Source organism: Etheostoma cragini, chromosome 23 (assembly GCF_013103735.1).
Source record: "Etheostoma cragini isolate CJK2018 chromosome 23, CSU_Ecrag_1.0, whole genome shotgun sequence".
NCBI classification, from domain to species: Eukaryota; Metazoa; Chordata; class Actinopteri; order Perciformes; family Percidae; genus Etheostoma; species Etheostoma cragini.
In genome coordinates, this window is record NC_048429.1 from 9,986,832 (window position 1) to 10,004,054 (window position 17,223).

Consider the following 17,223-nt stretch of genomic DNA (forward strand, 5'->3'; position numbering starts at 1 on the left):
AAAGCCCTACTTTAAGACTACAGGCAAACACCTGGAGATGTAGTCAAGTGAACTGAGGAGCACAGTGGGGGGGGGGGGTTCTGTCCTGTTTCTTCAGGCAGCTGTTTCTGAGGCATGATGCTGCAAGATGCAAAATCACTCTTGGAATTTCAATGAATGAAACTTTCGTGTCTCTCTGACACAAATCCTCTTAATCCATCTCTGCAAACAAACTTCCAACCTAACCCCTTCCGCTCTTTCTTTCTTTCTTTCTCTCACAAAAAATCCTCTAACTCCTCCTCTTCTGCCTACACAATTTTTTTCTATCCATCCCAGCTTTCCTTTGTTTCTCTTTCCAACTCAAACCCCTTTGGCACTCATAATCTTTCCATCAATCTATCTATCCATACGCCCTGTCTCTCCACATCCCTCACCAAAGCGGCCACCCCTCCCTCCCTTTTCTGCCTCTCATGCCCCCCTCCCGCTATCCCTTTTCAACCACTCGCAACACCTCTCAGGCTCTTTCTTCCCCGTCAGGGGCCATTAATTCAGCCTGACTGGTGATTCTCCCGACAGAAACCCCTCTAACCTCACTCTGCTCCAGGAAGCAGACTGAAACACCTTTTAAAAAGCAAAACATCCTCGGCTGGCCCACAACACACACAGTGGTGCATCACGCAGGGCTTCTGTGTCTCCCACGCTGCTGCTGGCTGTCCATGACCATTTATCTAACTCTGTCTCCTTCCCTCATCCAAGAACCAGCATGAAACTAGGAATGGACGTTTCTAATCTTCTTTTAAGATGATTTCTTAGGGTATCTTTTCAGGCCTTCATTTTGACAAGACATCTGAAGACATGAAAGGGAATAGAGAGGGGGAACGACATGCAGCAAAGGGCTGCAGGTGAGAGTCGAGCCTGCAGCCGCTGCTCTTTATAGGGACGCCTGCTGTAGTAACTGAGCTACCCAGGCCCAACATAAAAGAAAAAAAGTATACAGTGTGTCTCCCTTCCTAGACGTGTACTTGATGTCAATGCTTCAAACCGCAGCCATTGTAAAAAGTCCATAGAGGTACAGCTGGACAGCCAACTGCCCCAATTACTTACCTATATATATTTTTTCTCATCTTCCACAATCAATACATGCAGCAGATCCAATTATGCATTTGAAAATGTACAATAAAAACGATCTTTCACAGCGAGTGTGGTGTGTGTGTGTGTGTGTGTGTGTGTGTGTTCATTAGTGTGCAGAGATTGTCCTAGGAGGTTGTGCTAGGTCGTGGTTGAAACTCCACCGGCAGCATAATGACATGACCTATTGATCTAGAGAGGATTGCAGGATGTTACTGACCTCTGGAGAGAAGTAGCAGATAGTGGAGGAAAGGGGGACAGTCTGTAGCGTCAATCATCATTATCACAATACTTATGTCACGATATGATATTTTAAACATATTGAAATAGTCTGCGATACATTGCAATTGAATTCCTGATTTCGACCATCAGAAAAAAAAACGTCAACTGTACCATCTAGTAGACTGAAAAACAATTGATTTAATCATTGTCGTACCAAAAGTTACATTCTCATGTACAATCTATATAATAAATGATCAATACTTGCTGTCTGTGTATTTTTCCCCTACCCCCAATGATAATGGTATTACTTTCGCACCTATTAAGCTGTAAGTACTGGACAAACTGATGGTGGCACTAGATTAAATGTGGAAGAGGAACCACACACTATTGCTCCCACTATAATCACATAGATGTTTGTGGTTGGCATAGGACATTAATGTAGGTGATTTTCCCAACCAAATTTGGATTGTATGAATTTTTTTTTTTAAACACATTAAATGAGCTAGTATGTGTCATCTTGGATTTGAAGGTTTGGTTCAGCCAAACTACTACCAAGATTATCATGATACAAAGTTGGTTGACTATTGGCAACGTATCCTTTTAAGGGATCACATATTCTATCTATCAAATAATCATTAGGACCGACATGTTCAAAAGTTGTGGTGTACTGATCATCCCTACTGCTTCACCCTGATAACAATTCATCGTCTGTGATGGGGAGTGTGACACTAATGAACCAAAATGATCTCGAGCTGTGTGGGAGTATTTATTTCCGGCTGCTGGGATGCTCGTTGAATGACCTCTAAAGGAGCTGGATGTCTGAGTGCAAACAGCCGGCGGACTCTGATCAATAAGTGTGCTGTCTCAGCTAATTGAAGCGGACACTCATAATTGGAAGAGCCAACGTTAACACGCCTGCTGATACTGTTAATGATGAAAAGGCCGACAGCAACGCCTAATACTCACTTTGAAAGGAGGATGTGAACTGCCATATAAAGCAGTCATTGTGTGATGAGGTCAATCCAGGTAAATGCAATTATCTCTTATTGATTTCCCTTATTATGGTAAATCTATAGCAGTTACAAATAAGGAGATGCGGGCAAAGTGATACAGATTATCTCACAGGAAGAAGCCACAGCTCAATAGCACATTAGGATATTTTGAACATTTATTGAAAATGTCCAAATTATGCGTTTAGATAGTGTTATATATTGCTAAAGGGATAAGACCATAGAGGCTGTCAAGACGGAAGAAGGAACAGTGAGTAAAGACGGATTCAGGTGGGGAGAGAAAGAAAAGCGTGGATAAAAGAGATGCATATGGTGGTGAAGAGATGGAAGGAGGGATTAAGGGGCAGAGACAGAAGATAAACAGATGTGGCAGAGGAGAGTTAGGCTGAGCCGGCGGCCAGTACACAGTGTTATGATAGAGTACAAAATAACACCTCCTGTCCCCTGCATTGTGTATGTGTGTGTGTGTGTGTGTGTGTTTGTGTGCTACTGTCTTTCATCATCCATCTTTTTCTTTGGGTTAGTGTCTGTTTCCCTTCTTCTCGCCTCTCTCTGACTCCACCGCTTCTTGCCCAAAGAGCTTTGCTTCCTTCCATTCTTTCTCTCCCGCCGGTATCGCTAACAATTTAGAACATCTTACACTACAATGGCCTTTTTTATTTCCTCGACCTTAACAGGCAAACGACGACTGTCCATTATCGTTCAAAATAGAAAAGTTTAATGTGAAGAACTATTTAGGGAAAGAGCTCCAAATGATGAACAGAACTGAAATCGGTTCGGGAAGGTTTTATATGTGGCAATTAGAGCTACATATGACTCGAGCCCTAAATAATCCGCGCTGCGCTTCTACACATCTCTGATGTCACCTTATCCACTTACAGTTTGATCTTGACATGTGAGGTGTAATCCCCCAGCTGAAGGAAAGAAGTCCGCCTTTGGCACAACAAGTTATTACCACTTGGTGATCTGAGCTCTCAGGGGGCCTGTCTCATTGTAACCTTGGAGGGTTGCTATTTTTGGATTACCCAGCCTTATTCTAGTGTTTTATCTTGGGTTCTAATCCGTGGGGAGTTAAGAGCACCAACAATGTTGTTTAAGCATTTCACAAAAAGCTCGCTTATATTTCCTGACAAAAGGTGTGGAATCCCGAAGTAGGGCGGCAAAGTACAAAAAAATATGTCTTTTTTGTGATGAACAAAGACTGACGATGTTGTCCCACAAAACACAAGATTTGGCATGAGTGTTGTATTCAGAGTGACTTGGAGAGTAAATCCAAGCCTATCATTCAATGCACTTTCCTGGTACTCTCAAGTCAAATTTTGGTCAGTAGCCATTTGATTGTCGAACATAATCAATGCTGCATTCTCACATCCTTTTGCGACAAAAAAACATTTGAACACTTTGTCCTTTTACTGTGTTTTCGGTCCATTTACTCTAAGTACATTGTGTGATAGCAAGCTTTGCGATGAGTGCTAACCAAGCATTTCTTTTCATTTGTTACTCTGGGGTAAGTTGTAAAGCTCTCCCTTCCATTTGAGCTTTTCCCTTTAACCACCTATGTTATCTCACACCTTCTACTCTCATTACCTCCTCTTCCTCTTTCTATTCCTCACTTTCAAGATGTCTCCTTTTCTTTAAACATTTTTCAATCATCTCAACCTTCCTAATTTCCCTTCCTGGTCTTTTTCTGTTGGACCACTCCATTCATTCCACTTCCCCCCCCTCTAAATTCCTCTTACTGATATCTCTTACCCTCACTCTCTCTCTTTCAATATCTATTATAGCAGCATCTCTCTTCTCCACCACCACTTCTACCCTTCCATCATTCATCTCCCCAAGAGCACAGCCACTGATGCCTGCTGCCACGCTGAGGAAAAACACATTTTCTGTCATATTGCCATGTCAGTGAAATTTAGGAGCTGTGTGTGTGTGTGTGTGTGTGTGTGTGTGTGTGTGTGTGTGTGTGTGTGTGTGTGTGTGTGTGTGTGTGTGTGTGTGTGTGTGTGAGTGTGAGTGTTTGTGTCTGCTCCAAGGGTACTTTCATCATCAAATTCTATTTCCTTTGCAGACAAACACTTCTGCCAGCAAGCTGGCAGACAAGAGGGAATGAGAGAGCGAATGAGTGTGTACATACGTGTGTGTGTGTGTGTGTGTGTGTGTTGGCTACTCAGGGCAGACATTAGGATGCATTGGCTCATGTATGGCTTTTTTTTTTATTTGTTTTGTTTGTTTTTCCCCTCATACAGCCAACGACAGTGGTACTGAAGACAATATATTGGCATTGGATTTTTCTCTTATTTAAAATTGCTGTGAAGAAGTTTTTTTACGAGTGTTTGTGCGTGCAGTGTGTCCCCTGCACGCACAAACACAACTCACTCAAACGGATAGCGGACTTAACGAAAGGACAATTACAATGCATCCAGTACAATGTGGCAGTATAGTAGATGCAATCTCGCCAACAAAGACACATACTATGACTACAACAACCGCACTGCAGCATGACAAAAACCACAGTGCTTCCCCACACAGTGAGTGTGTGTTTGTGTGTGTGTGTCCTACAAGTACAGGGACAACCCTGTGGTGAATGACCAATAACTGACTGGTCACTGAGCTGGCAAAAGCTGGATATCCCCTTGGCACAGGAAGTGCAGACCTGATACAGGGGAACACCACGGAGAGTAGACAGTTGGCTCTCAGTGATGCACAGACACACACAGGAAATATAAATCTGGTATCAAATTGTGACTATGCCGAGCAATTCAATTAAAAAAAAAAAGTAAAAGGCAGCGAAGCAAGGAATTAGTCATCAAGCATTTTGCCAGCAACCTACATGTAGCTCAACTTATGCCTACATTTCAGAAAAGAATGAATAAAGTATTAACATATCCATCCATTTATCTAAGTGGAACCAGAAAAGACTTTGCCACACCGTGAATTAAAATGTACAAGGATCCGAGGTCTTTCTCAAGATGTACAGCAGGATCCCGCGAAGCAGCCCTGCAGAGCTCTCTCCAGCAGAGCACCTGAGAGTCACCAGATAGAATCTTAATCACCTGGTGGAAAAAGGAACCTGGACGGTGGCGGGCTCCCTCGAGATGAGTCGGCAGAGAGAATCCGGGAAATTAATGAGGGTGAGATTGTGAATGGGAAAAGTCGTGGCTGAAGCGCTGCTTGGGTGAATGAGATGAGGAGGGTGGAACAGAGAGGCTGGGCCAGCATGAATGGTAAAATGTCTCCATCTCAATTAGTAACTCGAGTAATGTCTTGTTGGATCAAATTGTGGCTACCGGAAGTTATAGATTGTGACTATTCGTCTTGGTTGGAATGCCATAGTTCAGCTGAAGGTCCCTGTACATGTTCCTTCCAACTCCAATCCCCCGTCCCTCATAACTGGAGGGTGCTATACTGTGAACTGTTTAGAATATCAAGATGTATGAGTGGACCATTATTTCTTCAGTTGGACATTTCACTTTTAGACTCCTTTGCCTTGTTGTCCAATCCAGTGTGTACTGCTCAGAGTATAAACTGAGGTCAAATACTTTAGAAAAACAATCCGGCATTGATTGTACATGACCGGATCCTATCCGGTTTTTTTTATTGATATAGAGTGACACTGGGCTACACGTGTCCTTATGACTGAAGATACACCCAGGCAACTTCAAAGTTACCTAAATTCTGTCTCATTACTGAATATGAGACTACAGCCGTGCAATAACAGTGCATACGTGCTTTCATTCAGAGTAACCCTGGATTAGCAGTGATATATTGGCACTGAAGAGATATCAGGCAAAATCATGTGAAATGAGAAGGCAAAACAAATTCTTTCATGAGTTCACAGAGAGATCATGGAAAAATTATGCTGGCACAGTTGGACTAACACAGAGTTGTTACACACTTGCCAGCTTTGAATCTGTAAACCTTCCTAGTTTTATATTTATTTAGTTAAAAGTATAAAAAATAAAGTCATTCAGAAGGATAGCAAAAGATTGGTACTGACATATTGAAGATGGAGAGCCAGCAAACCGTTGGCAGCGATGTGCCAGTGCCATTCTGAACACATCTAATTGCATATTAGATAAAGCAAAAATGATATAGGAAACAACAGGTTTCATAATAAAGGATATACAGGCAAGAGATTGGTACTGAAAAGTGGGCAAACATTCTGGAGTGGTGTAAGCTTTCAAGCACTTTTAATTGAATTTGTTCCGAAAAAAACTAATAAAAGTTAAATAAATGAATCGTTCTCAGGCATCTAGGGATATTGTACAGAAATTGCGAGGGTGGGAAACAATTCACTATGTTTTTTGTGGGCATCTAATAAAAGGGTTTAATTAAAGCAAACAGCATCAAATGAGAACACCTTTTATTCAGAAACAGATAAGGTGGTGAGACACTGAAATTATTGGCAACTGCCATTCACGTTGAGATGTGTAGGCCAGTCTACTGTCACAATGTTTTATTTGATTGAGTGTAATTTAATAAAGGAATAAATGGCCTTCCATTGTAGAGAGTTAATATAGAGGACGGGTATGAGAGGATGGTTGGAAAGTGGCTCGAGGATATAGCGGTATGTGGGTGCATCTAACTTTTCTAAACACAATACATTTGTTGAAAGTGAAAACACTTTGATTTTAAAACAATCTCTTCCTACAGGGGATCAAAAAACCAGAATTTAAACCAAATTAAAAAGGTGCATTTTACTTCTCTGTAACCTCAAATTCAAAAATCATAGTTCTACACAGAGAGCTGGAGGTGTGAACACGTGGTGAAAAGGTTGACACTGATTTGGCACTAAAATGGTGGTGGGTCTGTTTGTAGGCATGTAATGATGTCTAGAAACCACATTCATATTTGATGGAGGGTACTGAAATATGGATGTGAGAGAGTTAGAGTAGTACATCCTCAAAAGCAGGAACTGGGAAGAAACACCCAAAAAGTGCTTCACCTTCATTTAACCTGACAGCCTTACCAAGAAACATGGTGATGTTTGGCAAACTGAGGTCTTCCCCTGTTGGCTACTAAGCCAGCTCCACCGGGTATTTCAGTTCTTTGCTCAACGGCACTGAAACAGGACGGGTTTACTGGGGATCAAATGCTTCTCATGCGCTAACTTTTGCCAAAAGACTGTACTGTGAGAACACAAACAAGCAAGGTTGGAAAGTCATTCTACAATCGGCATGACAGGATGTAAACATCAACAGTGCCTCTACTTCTGGTGCTTCTGCTAGCGACGCACAAACAGAACCTGGTACTGCCAACCTTCCAGGATTGCATTCATTTTAGGGCCGAACGATTATTTGCATTGCGATATGTTAAAACGTGATTTCATAAATCGCAAGGGCTGCAATTTGGTCTTGTGACTGGCGACAGCAAATCAGTTAGCACTCCACACAGAAAGCATCAACTTGGCGTGATAACCAAGGTGCTAAGCCTCGCATCTCTAAGCGTAGCTCCTATGGCGCCAAAGCCTTCCCCTGCTGTTAGCATTCCAATGCTATTCATTTTGGCGCCGCTTTGAAAGCACTCAGCCATCACCGGAAAAGTGCTTCTAAAGTCCTTCACTGGTCTCCGTCCAGAACATTGGGATCTGTTGGTCCATTTCTTTAACTGTCTATGGTGATAACTTGAGCAGATTTCTTTCTTTCAAACAACTCTGAATTTGTAGTTTAAAATGTTTACAGCCTTTTAAATAAAATGTAAGGTTTTATTTCGGTTTGAGTCCATACATGCATTTAATGGGTACAGGCACGGAGAACTGAAGGCTCGATTAGCAATGATTAGCCCTGATTAGCGGTTAGCTCCACTTAGCTAGCTCCATTACAAAGATATGGAGCGGTGGGGACTGCCGCGGAGAGGGGTAACAACCAGACTCTGATAGATGATGTTGGAGGAGCTTTCTCAGCAGCGTGGCCGCAGTGTTTCAGTGATTTTATTAGTACGGTTAATCACACGGCAAGACCACCAGCAGCATGCTAGTGCTAATGTAACGATAGCCTCTCTGAGCAAGTGCAATGCTAACACTGTCAGGCACACGGCTAGGGCTGGAGGACAGCTCCTCTGTGTGTGCTGTAAAATAATACTCTGTATGTATGTATGTATGTATGTGTATACATACATACATACATACATACATACATACATCTATACACACACTTTATTTTTACTTATTTTACTTTACGCCGTAAAGTTAAAGACATTTTTACATGTGTTTATTACAGTTAACAATAATTGAAGAATATAAATACTACTGGTGTGGTACAGCCGCATATTTGTATCTATATTTCTGCATTTTGAAGTTTAGTTTGTGTGATTTGTTTCTGACGTTCATATGAATGTTTAAACCAGGCTTGGCCATGCTCAATATACTATTGTGATTGAAGTAGTTAAATAAAGATGTCATACATATAAATTCATCCATCCCTTAATTTCATCATAAACAACCCTGGCCTCCAAGAAAGAAAAGTTTGTTTAATCCATCTAATCTAGCGTTGTTCACACTATACAATGATTTATTGCTTGTCTTTGCAGAATAATACAGTACACAAATAACTTTTAAAATAATTGCATATTAAATCGCAATCGCAATATAAGTGAAAACAAATCGCAATTAGATTTTCTAAAATCGTTCAGCCCTAATTTATTTCATAACAGTTCACAAGCCTCAAAGCCCAAAATGAAAGGAGAAATTCACCTTTAATGTAAAAAAAAATCTCCAACAAATTTCAGACTCAGACATAAAATACAACCACAAGATGTGCTGTGTTTTGGCTTAAGAAGACAAAGAGGCTCTGACATGCACTGGAAAAACTGTTTTTACTAGAAAGTCCAGTATCTAGTCTCAGGGGATTCATTCTGGGATTTGCGGAAAATACAACAAAATGTTTAGACATTTGTGACAAAATGACTTTGAATGCATTAAATTAGCCCTTATTTTTTTAGCCCTTCTTCACAATTTCTTTCAAAGGTCTGAAACTGGATCTCATAGGAATAGCAGAACAAGAACACACTAACCTCCAATACATTCTGAAGAACACACTCAGACCCAGGTGCTGCTGTTTATTCTGCTCTCAGTTTACGTTAGCATGATGAAACTGACAAAAGCTAGAGCACAACTTTGAAGATACCGAGCAAAGGAAACCCCCGCTGCTTGCTATAATCTGGAGACACAGTTCCTCTAGTGTCCTCTAAACAGCTCTCATTCTCAATTCTGTCCTTTGCTCTTAAAACGTGTACTGCATTTATTAATCTGCCCCTGCACTAGGGTTGAGTAACATATATCATCTACAAGAATATCGTCAATAACAAAGTGTAAATTGACATTATCGAGTATTTAAATCACTTCGAAAAAACCTTGAAAAAAACATTAGAAGTGTAGAGTTGTAAAAGGGACGACAAAGACGGCGGGGCGGGATTGTGCGGCAGTTCCTGGAACTCTCGTCGGTGTATATTTAAGGTCTTACTAACAAGTACAGCCACACTGAACTAATCAATATAGGACTGCGATGCAACACAGGCGTTGCGAGAGCCTTCCAGGCGGCTCGTAACATCCCGGAAGACATAGCATGAACGGGCGCACCGTAGATTGTTGTTGTCAGCTGGCGGGCCGAGCTAGCTACCGGCAGGATCAAGACAAGAAGTCCGGCAAAGCCAATGGAGGAGGACTGTGCCTTTTTGTGCATAACAAGCACTGCTCACCTGACCTGAAAGCCCTGTCGCTAATATGCAGAACATTTTATTTACCACAAAGAGAGCACATTGCTGTCTGTGTAGCCCCCGAGGCTAACGTTAGCACAAGTTTGGCTTTAACAAGGCTGTATTCCCCAGCTTTTTACAGTATGTAGATGGTGCTACTAGTGGGGAGGACAAAGTTCAGTGTTCAGTCAGCTCACATCCAACTACTCTTAATCCCAGCATGCATTCCGGTCAGAAGGACTGGACAGCCTACTAGAAGGACTATCAAAACCTGGCCTGACACTGCCCTATCCCAGCTCCAGGACTGCTTCCAATAAGGACATGGTTGTGTGCAATATGTTACAGAACGGAGCCCTTTGTTGATTATTATGATTTAATCTTGCTTGCATGCTGCACAATTTACATTACAGCAGAGGTACAACTGAATGTTTAAGTAGAGTTCAATGTTCCTTTACTAGTCTTTGAATTGTTTTTACTTGAATACTTACATTTTAAAGAAAATAAATAAAAACAGTTTTTAATCAACATTGTGCACATTATTATCTACAGTGATTATAGTAACTCAGACTTCTAAAAAGTCTAATGTCTAATTATTGTTAAAATCGCCAAAAATATTGATATAATTTTTCGGACCATATCGCCCACCCCTACTCTACACACTGTCAGATCTTGATTATCATTTAAAGACGTGTGATTTTAAAATGCTGCTATATATTTGCAGTTGTGACAATGCACGTCCAATGTGAGAATATTTATATATTGTTTCCTCTCAGCAGAAGTTCATTTGGCCCCTGTTCAACATTACCAAACTGTCAATACATCATGGATTCTACCTAATTCTACATTCTAATTCTCTATGTGCAGCCACTTCACCACTGCCTCCTTGCACCCAACAAGTTTTACTAAGAGCCTGTTATCTGTCCGTTTAACTGTTGTAATTGTGTGTCTATGAATATGTGTGTGAACATACCCTAGAAACATTGTGATGCATATTTTCTTCCTAATACACACCTACACTCACACAGTGATCCGTGCATTGATTTAAGCTTGGTTAGGTGGCAGGGATCATGTATCGCGACCCCCAGCATACAGGACGGGTACAGACAGGAGAAAGTAATCAAAGCCTCTGAGACAACCGTGTGTGCACCTCAGACTGAAGGCCAAACGTGCATGTGTGTGTGTGCAGGTGCTTGTATGTAACCAAGAGAATAATCAAAATATACAGAGGCCTCAGCATGGATTAAAATTGAGAACCACATCCTGCACGCACACAGACACACAGACACACACACACACACACACACACACACACACACACACACACACACACACTTTTGCATAGTGAAAAAAGGTCCCTAAGCTGTGTGACTGAGATAAATGGGGTCAATGTCTTCTTTAGAAATGGATCATCTGGTTAATAATAGAAACATATTGATTGTTATGATAATAGTCAATGTGCATGAATGTGTTTAGTTGTGTGTGCTGTTTGCAAGCAGTGCTAGAACTCTGGTCTTTTGACGCGCACACAGTCATTATATTGAAATAGCGTATTTAAATAAAGAATTTCCAATCTGTGAGTCAAACTGAAAAAGTCATGAGACTTTGAGCAACTTTTTACTTCTCAATATGCAAAAGCAATATGTTTCACACAGACAGACACAAACACACACACAGCCTCTCTCTTCCGCAGCTGACCCTCAAAGTCTGTTTCCGTCTTGCAGGGAGAATAACAGAGAAAGAAAATAGTTTTTTAATTTTTTTTTTTATTGTTGTAATCTACAGAGAAATGCTACTCATCATCCCCTCCATTCATTCCAATCCCTTGTTCCTATGAGCACGCACGCACGCACGCACGCACACACACAAACACACACACACACACACACACAAACACACTCGTTGTACATAGGCTACACACTTCCAGATACTTAGACAAAGAGACTCTTTTATCAGTCTCTCTGAACTCCTGGTGGTAGGTAGATGTGTGCGTGCACGTGTGCTGCTGTGAATGTTTTCACTGTGTCACCAAACAGGAAGGAGGAAGTTCCCTCAAGCAGCTTTTATGCTATCAAAAACAAGCACCATGGACAGATTCATACAATGCAGAGAGAGAAGCGGGGGAGTTGTAAGTGAATCGGTACCCGCTGGTTTCACTAAAGAGCACCACCAATGCTAACAAGCCATTTTAGAGACAGGAAAAATGCAGATTTGTTCCAAGCAAATGTGGCAAAACAGTCTGTGACAGAAATTTCTAAATGGAACAAACATCTAATTCAGCTGGGCTCTCACATGAGTAGACTTGCATACCGCTGAGACTCAGTCCCATGACAGGCTAAATTTTACTCCCCTTGGGGATAAAATAGGGTCATCTCCATGACGTCAAAGCTGTAGTACATGATGGCAGTGCCACACTGCAATGAGGGCAATAAGGTGGCCTGCTGAAGTGTTGAGCAAGTTACTACCAACTTCAAACATCTTACTCTGTTTTTCACTCTCACTCTTTGAGAAAAAGTCTGCAAAATCTTTGTTAATCTGTTAGGAAGACGGTTTGTTTTTAACTATATTTGACGTCACATTAATACAAAACCATAAATTCACACCAGAGGGCTGACCCGTACGTACTCGATCATTTCCTTGTTGACCACTGCAGAAGTTAAACTGGGCATGAGTACGCCATAAAGCTGTTGTTAAAGTAAATGAGACGCTGACTGATTTTCTCAACCATATTTTCACCAGATGGTCTTCTGATTCAAGCTGTTGCCACCTCATTACCGTAGTTTTATTTGAACCATTCATTCACAAAATGGGCTGAATGATTTACTGAAAATGTGAATGTCCGTGAACAGACTTTGTGGTTTTTTGGTAAGTATTGTGCAACGGGATAGAGTTTTAATGATAGTTTTCATGCATCCTTGCGCACGGCCTTGTCTGTTTTCAGCCTTTACAAGATGCAGGCGAACACCAAGCTTCTTCGGACTTTCTAAATGGCAAATAAACAAGAGTTGAAATCAATCTGTAATAGACACACACCCATACTCTCACACACACACACACACACACACACGGCTTGCTTCTGTCAACGTCCAAAGTCCTAAAAATCGGTCTCCCTGCCACACACACAGGCACATCACCATCTCCCTGTGGCCAGTCACTATGGATTTCCACACACTTCCCATCTCAGATTACCAGGCAATCAATGAGCTATGTACAATTAGCCGAGCCCCAGCAGCTCAGCTGCAAGATGGGTATATGTGTAGCTGTGTGTGTGAGTGGCAGGTTGATGGGATGTGTGTTTTTGTGTTACCTGATAGGTGCTCTTAGGGCAGAGCTCCAGTACCCATATCTGATGTAGGCCCTAGCTAATTGAGTGGCCTCTAGACATGCACGCACACACACACACTTCAGCTCAAGTCTCTAGTATTAATTCAGAGACAGACACTTACACACTTTTATAGAAAATCCAGCACACACAGACACAACTGTCCATACACACTAGACAATTCATTTCCGACATGAATATACAGTCGTGGCCAAAAGTTTACATACAGTTTTAAAGAATATGTGTCATGGCAGTTTGACTTTCCAAGAATTAATACAACTCCTATTTTTCTGTGAGGGAATCACTGGAGCCCATACTTCTTAGTCACAAAAAACCTAAACTGAAACTTGAGTCTTTATTATGGGTCTCCAGATGTCTCTTAGATGGCGTTCCAGTAAGGACTTTGGGAAGGCCATTCTAAAACCTTAATTCTAGCCTGATTTAGCCATTCCTTTACCACCTTGATGGGTGTCTGGGGTCACTGTCCTGTTGAAACACCCAACTGCATCTAAGGCCCAACCGTGAGGCTGATGGTTTCAGATTTTCCTGAAGAATTTGAAAGTAATCCTCCTTCTTCATGAGTCCATTTACTTTCTGTAAAGTACCAGTTACACTGGCAGCAGATCAGCCCCAGAACATAATACTACCACCACCATGCTCGACGGTAGGTATGGTGTTCTTGGGGTTAAAAGGCCTCACCTTTTCTCCTTCAAACATACTTCTGGTCATTGTGGCCAAATAGCTGGATTTTTGTTTCATCTGACCACAGAACCTTCCTCCAGAAGCCCTTGGGTTTGTCCATGTGATCAGCAGCAAACTTCACTCAAACCTTAAGGTGCTGCTTCAGGAGCACGGGCGTCCTTCTGGCACGGCAGCCTCTCAGCCCATGGGGAAACACGCTTAACTGTAGACACTGACACCGGTGGCCCAGCAGCTTCTGTATGTAAACTTTTGGCCACATTTGCAGGGACAAACAGAGCTGCTGTGCAACATAACCATACAAGGGCTAGAAAATCAAATATGATATTCTTGACTAAATACCTCAATGTTGATAATACAATGACATTGTAGGGTTGCCAATTGGTGCTTTCACAAAATATTTACAAAAGAGTTTTGATAAATAATCATCATTGACTAAGTGGTTATAGGCAAATAATAGTACAGCTAGAACAGTCTGGTTAATTAGAAAATAACATCCCTTTACTGGAATGCAGCCTGTAAAACCAGGAATAAACAACACTTATACCATATTACTATCTCCAAAATCCAAAACGATATCTAGTTTTTTATACTGATATAATATTGATATATTGGCCATCCTTACTCCATATAGTCGTAGGGACCTCTGAAAATCTGTTGTGGATTTTAAACATAAAAATCCTGACTGATAGCTGCCCTACAAATCTTGATCCATAAAACCAAAATGTAAACATAAAAGAGAGAAGAGAGACACACCGTACTGAACTTTTTTTTCTAAATGTAAAGCACTTTGAATTGCCCTGTTGCTGAAATGTGCTACACAAATAAAGCTGCCTTGCCTTGTCTAAATGAGGCTTTGATTGGTTTGATAAACAGCTACTTGCTATGCAGAGATCAAGGGAGAAACGAGATGGCGTGGCAATGAACAGATAAAAGCTAAAATGGCATTAGCAGCCATTGGCAAGGATTGTTGATGCAAGACTGTGTTGCATTAGCACTGCCAGATATCCAACAAGAGGAGGAAGCAGATGCCAGTCCAACAACATCATCATTAAGTTGAAACATCTATTTCCATCAACCATTTCATCATCATCATCATCATCATAGCAAAGCATTATAAAGGCAGTTGTAGTCATTTCTGGTGGTCTTATTAATGTGTCTTTATGCAAATCTACAATTTGTATTAAGTTAACTTGATAGGAAGTCCAGAGCAGCCAAATATTAGAAGGGGGCTCCCCCATGTACTTGATTTAAAATTTTATTTGGCGTATTGTCAAATACGGTTCTGGGTGCAAATATCAGGGCACTCACTGCAAGTGAAGGTCGACAATTCAATACCAAAGTTTGTTCAGGGTAAAAGAGATGAAAAATATCCAAAGCAGAGCCAAAAGTTACAACTGTGCTACATCTAATATCACAGGGGGAATTGACACTGGTACCAGTTTATTGAAGAAGAAGAAAAGCAAAGGAGATAAGACAAACCTGTTCTCTTAATTTAATCAAAGAAGAAGAAATTAAGAGACGACTGTTCTTTCTGCACATTAAGGTTGATGACGTGAATATGTGTCAGCAGGTTTGATGGTGATCTCCCAACTGAGTAACCTATTCTCCTATCAATCCATCAAATTTAGTAAACAGCCTAGCCCACTGAAAAATCAATAAACAGTCCCCAAAAAATAAATTTGATATATTTCATTGCATGAGAAATTAAATAACACTACAGTACAGTATACGGGCAGTGTTTATGATCAACTGGGACGATAGAGTTAAATTGAACAGAAACTGTAATTACCATATGCATTACTATAACGTTCATGGATTCTGTCTATTGTTAGTAATTAAATACTATTGCAAGATTATTATTATTACTATCTATTTATTTTAAATCACAAACGCATGTTTCCTGTGATGACATGCCAATTTCAATTTTAGGTGAAGGACATTGCCAGTTTATGACAAGCAAAGCAAACGCGAAAGAGAAGCAAATACAGTTGAGACATGAAGGCAATCCAAGTGGACATGCATAAAAAATATTAAACAAGAAACTTTAAAACACTTCTGAGCCAGTCAGCAACTTACTGAAACGTTCTGAACTAAAACAGGGATAGCACATTTGACAGACAGGAAGACAAAATTAGATTAGTGGCAACAGACGGAAGAATCTACTCCACAAACCGGTGGGGAGAAAACGCGAGTGGGAAAGGGAGTCACAAAAGCCACAAATAGTGATGAATTTGTTGAAGAATTGACAACTGAAGAGGCCCAGAGCAGATTGTGTCTTATAGAAACAGGCAAACAAAGTGAGCAGGGGAATATAATGTACTGTATGTTTTTAAGAGGGTGGGCAGACACCAAGTCATTGATGGACAGGAGGAATTGCCATTAAGGCAAAAAACACAGGCTGACAGTTGACAGGTTCCTCTTTTCAAAGCACACAGGGATTTCCCATCAGAAAATATCCTATCTTTTATACACACACACACACATACAATTAATTTACACATATGTACGCAGGAAGACATGTGAGGACGACCTCAGGTAGAATTAAGTTGCAAGTAAGTACTGCAGAAATTAATTTTGGCCAGACTGCACAAATCAAAGGACACCATTGGCTGCAAAATAAAAACGTTGGCCTCCACACCAGTCCTCAGCGAGTGATTGTCTGCTCTGAAACATCACCGTTTCTTTTGTTGCCTTTTGGGACAGCATCTCTGTTTCCTTTTCTGGCTGACCGCCTCGCTTTACCGCTCTGGGTTCGCACCGTGTTAGATAAATCTTTATCTGTGCCAGGTGGTGTGGCGTGTCAGGAAACAAACAATACAAAGATACACACATTTGTATGCAATGACGTGGCCGTTTTGTGCTTTCAGCTAGTTTGCCATCCCAAAAGGCACTCGCCAGCTTCAGGGACAGGGAGAAAGAAATCCAGAAAAAAAGAAAGAAGGAAATACTTCGAAAGGGATATTACAAAAATCCATAACAGATCAGACACTCACATCCATAACTGTCATGTGTTGCTTGGTATCATTTACATTTTTTATACCATAGTGCTGAGACATTTACCCAAGTGTCTGCACTTGTGCCGAAATGATCCATTATGAATCTCGTCTAAACTGAACACGAACTAATAAATGTGTCTACAATTGGAAAAGGAACTTTCAGATAAAAAATGTA

At 41.0% G+C, this 17,223-nt stretch overlaps 1 protein-coding gene and 1 long non-coding RNA gene across 6 annotated transcripts in view; both read right to left on the reverse strand.

Annotated features, from left to right (window-relative positions):
• Positions 1 to 17,223, reverse strand: part of grm8a (glutamate receptor, metabotropic 8a) — a 225,965-nt gene that overhangs the window by 172,356 nt on the left and 36,386 nt on the right. The gene's annotated exons all lie outside the window — the stretch shown is intronic.
• On the reverse strand, positions 10,394 to 15,235 carry LOC117938407. The gene is made up of 3 exons (XR_004655377.1): positions 15,225 to 15,235; positions 13,631 to 13,632; positions 10,394 to 10,490 (listed from the first exon to the last, which is right to left on the reverse strand). It is a non-coding gene; the product is annotated as an uncharacterized LOC117938407 (long non-coding RNA).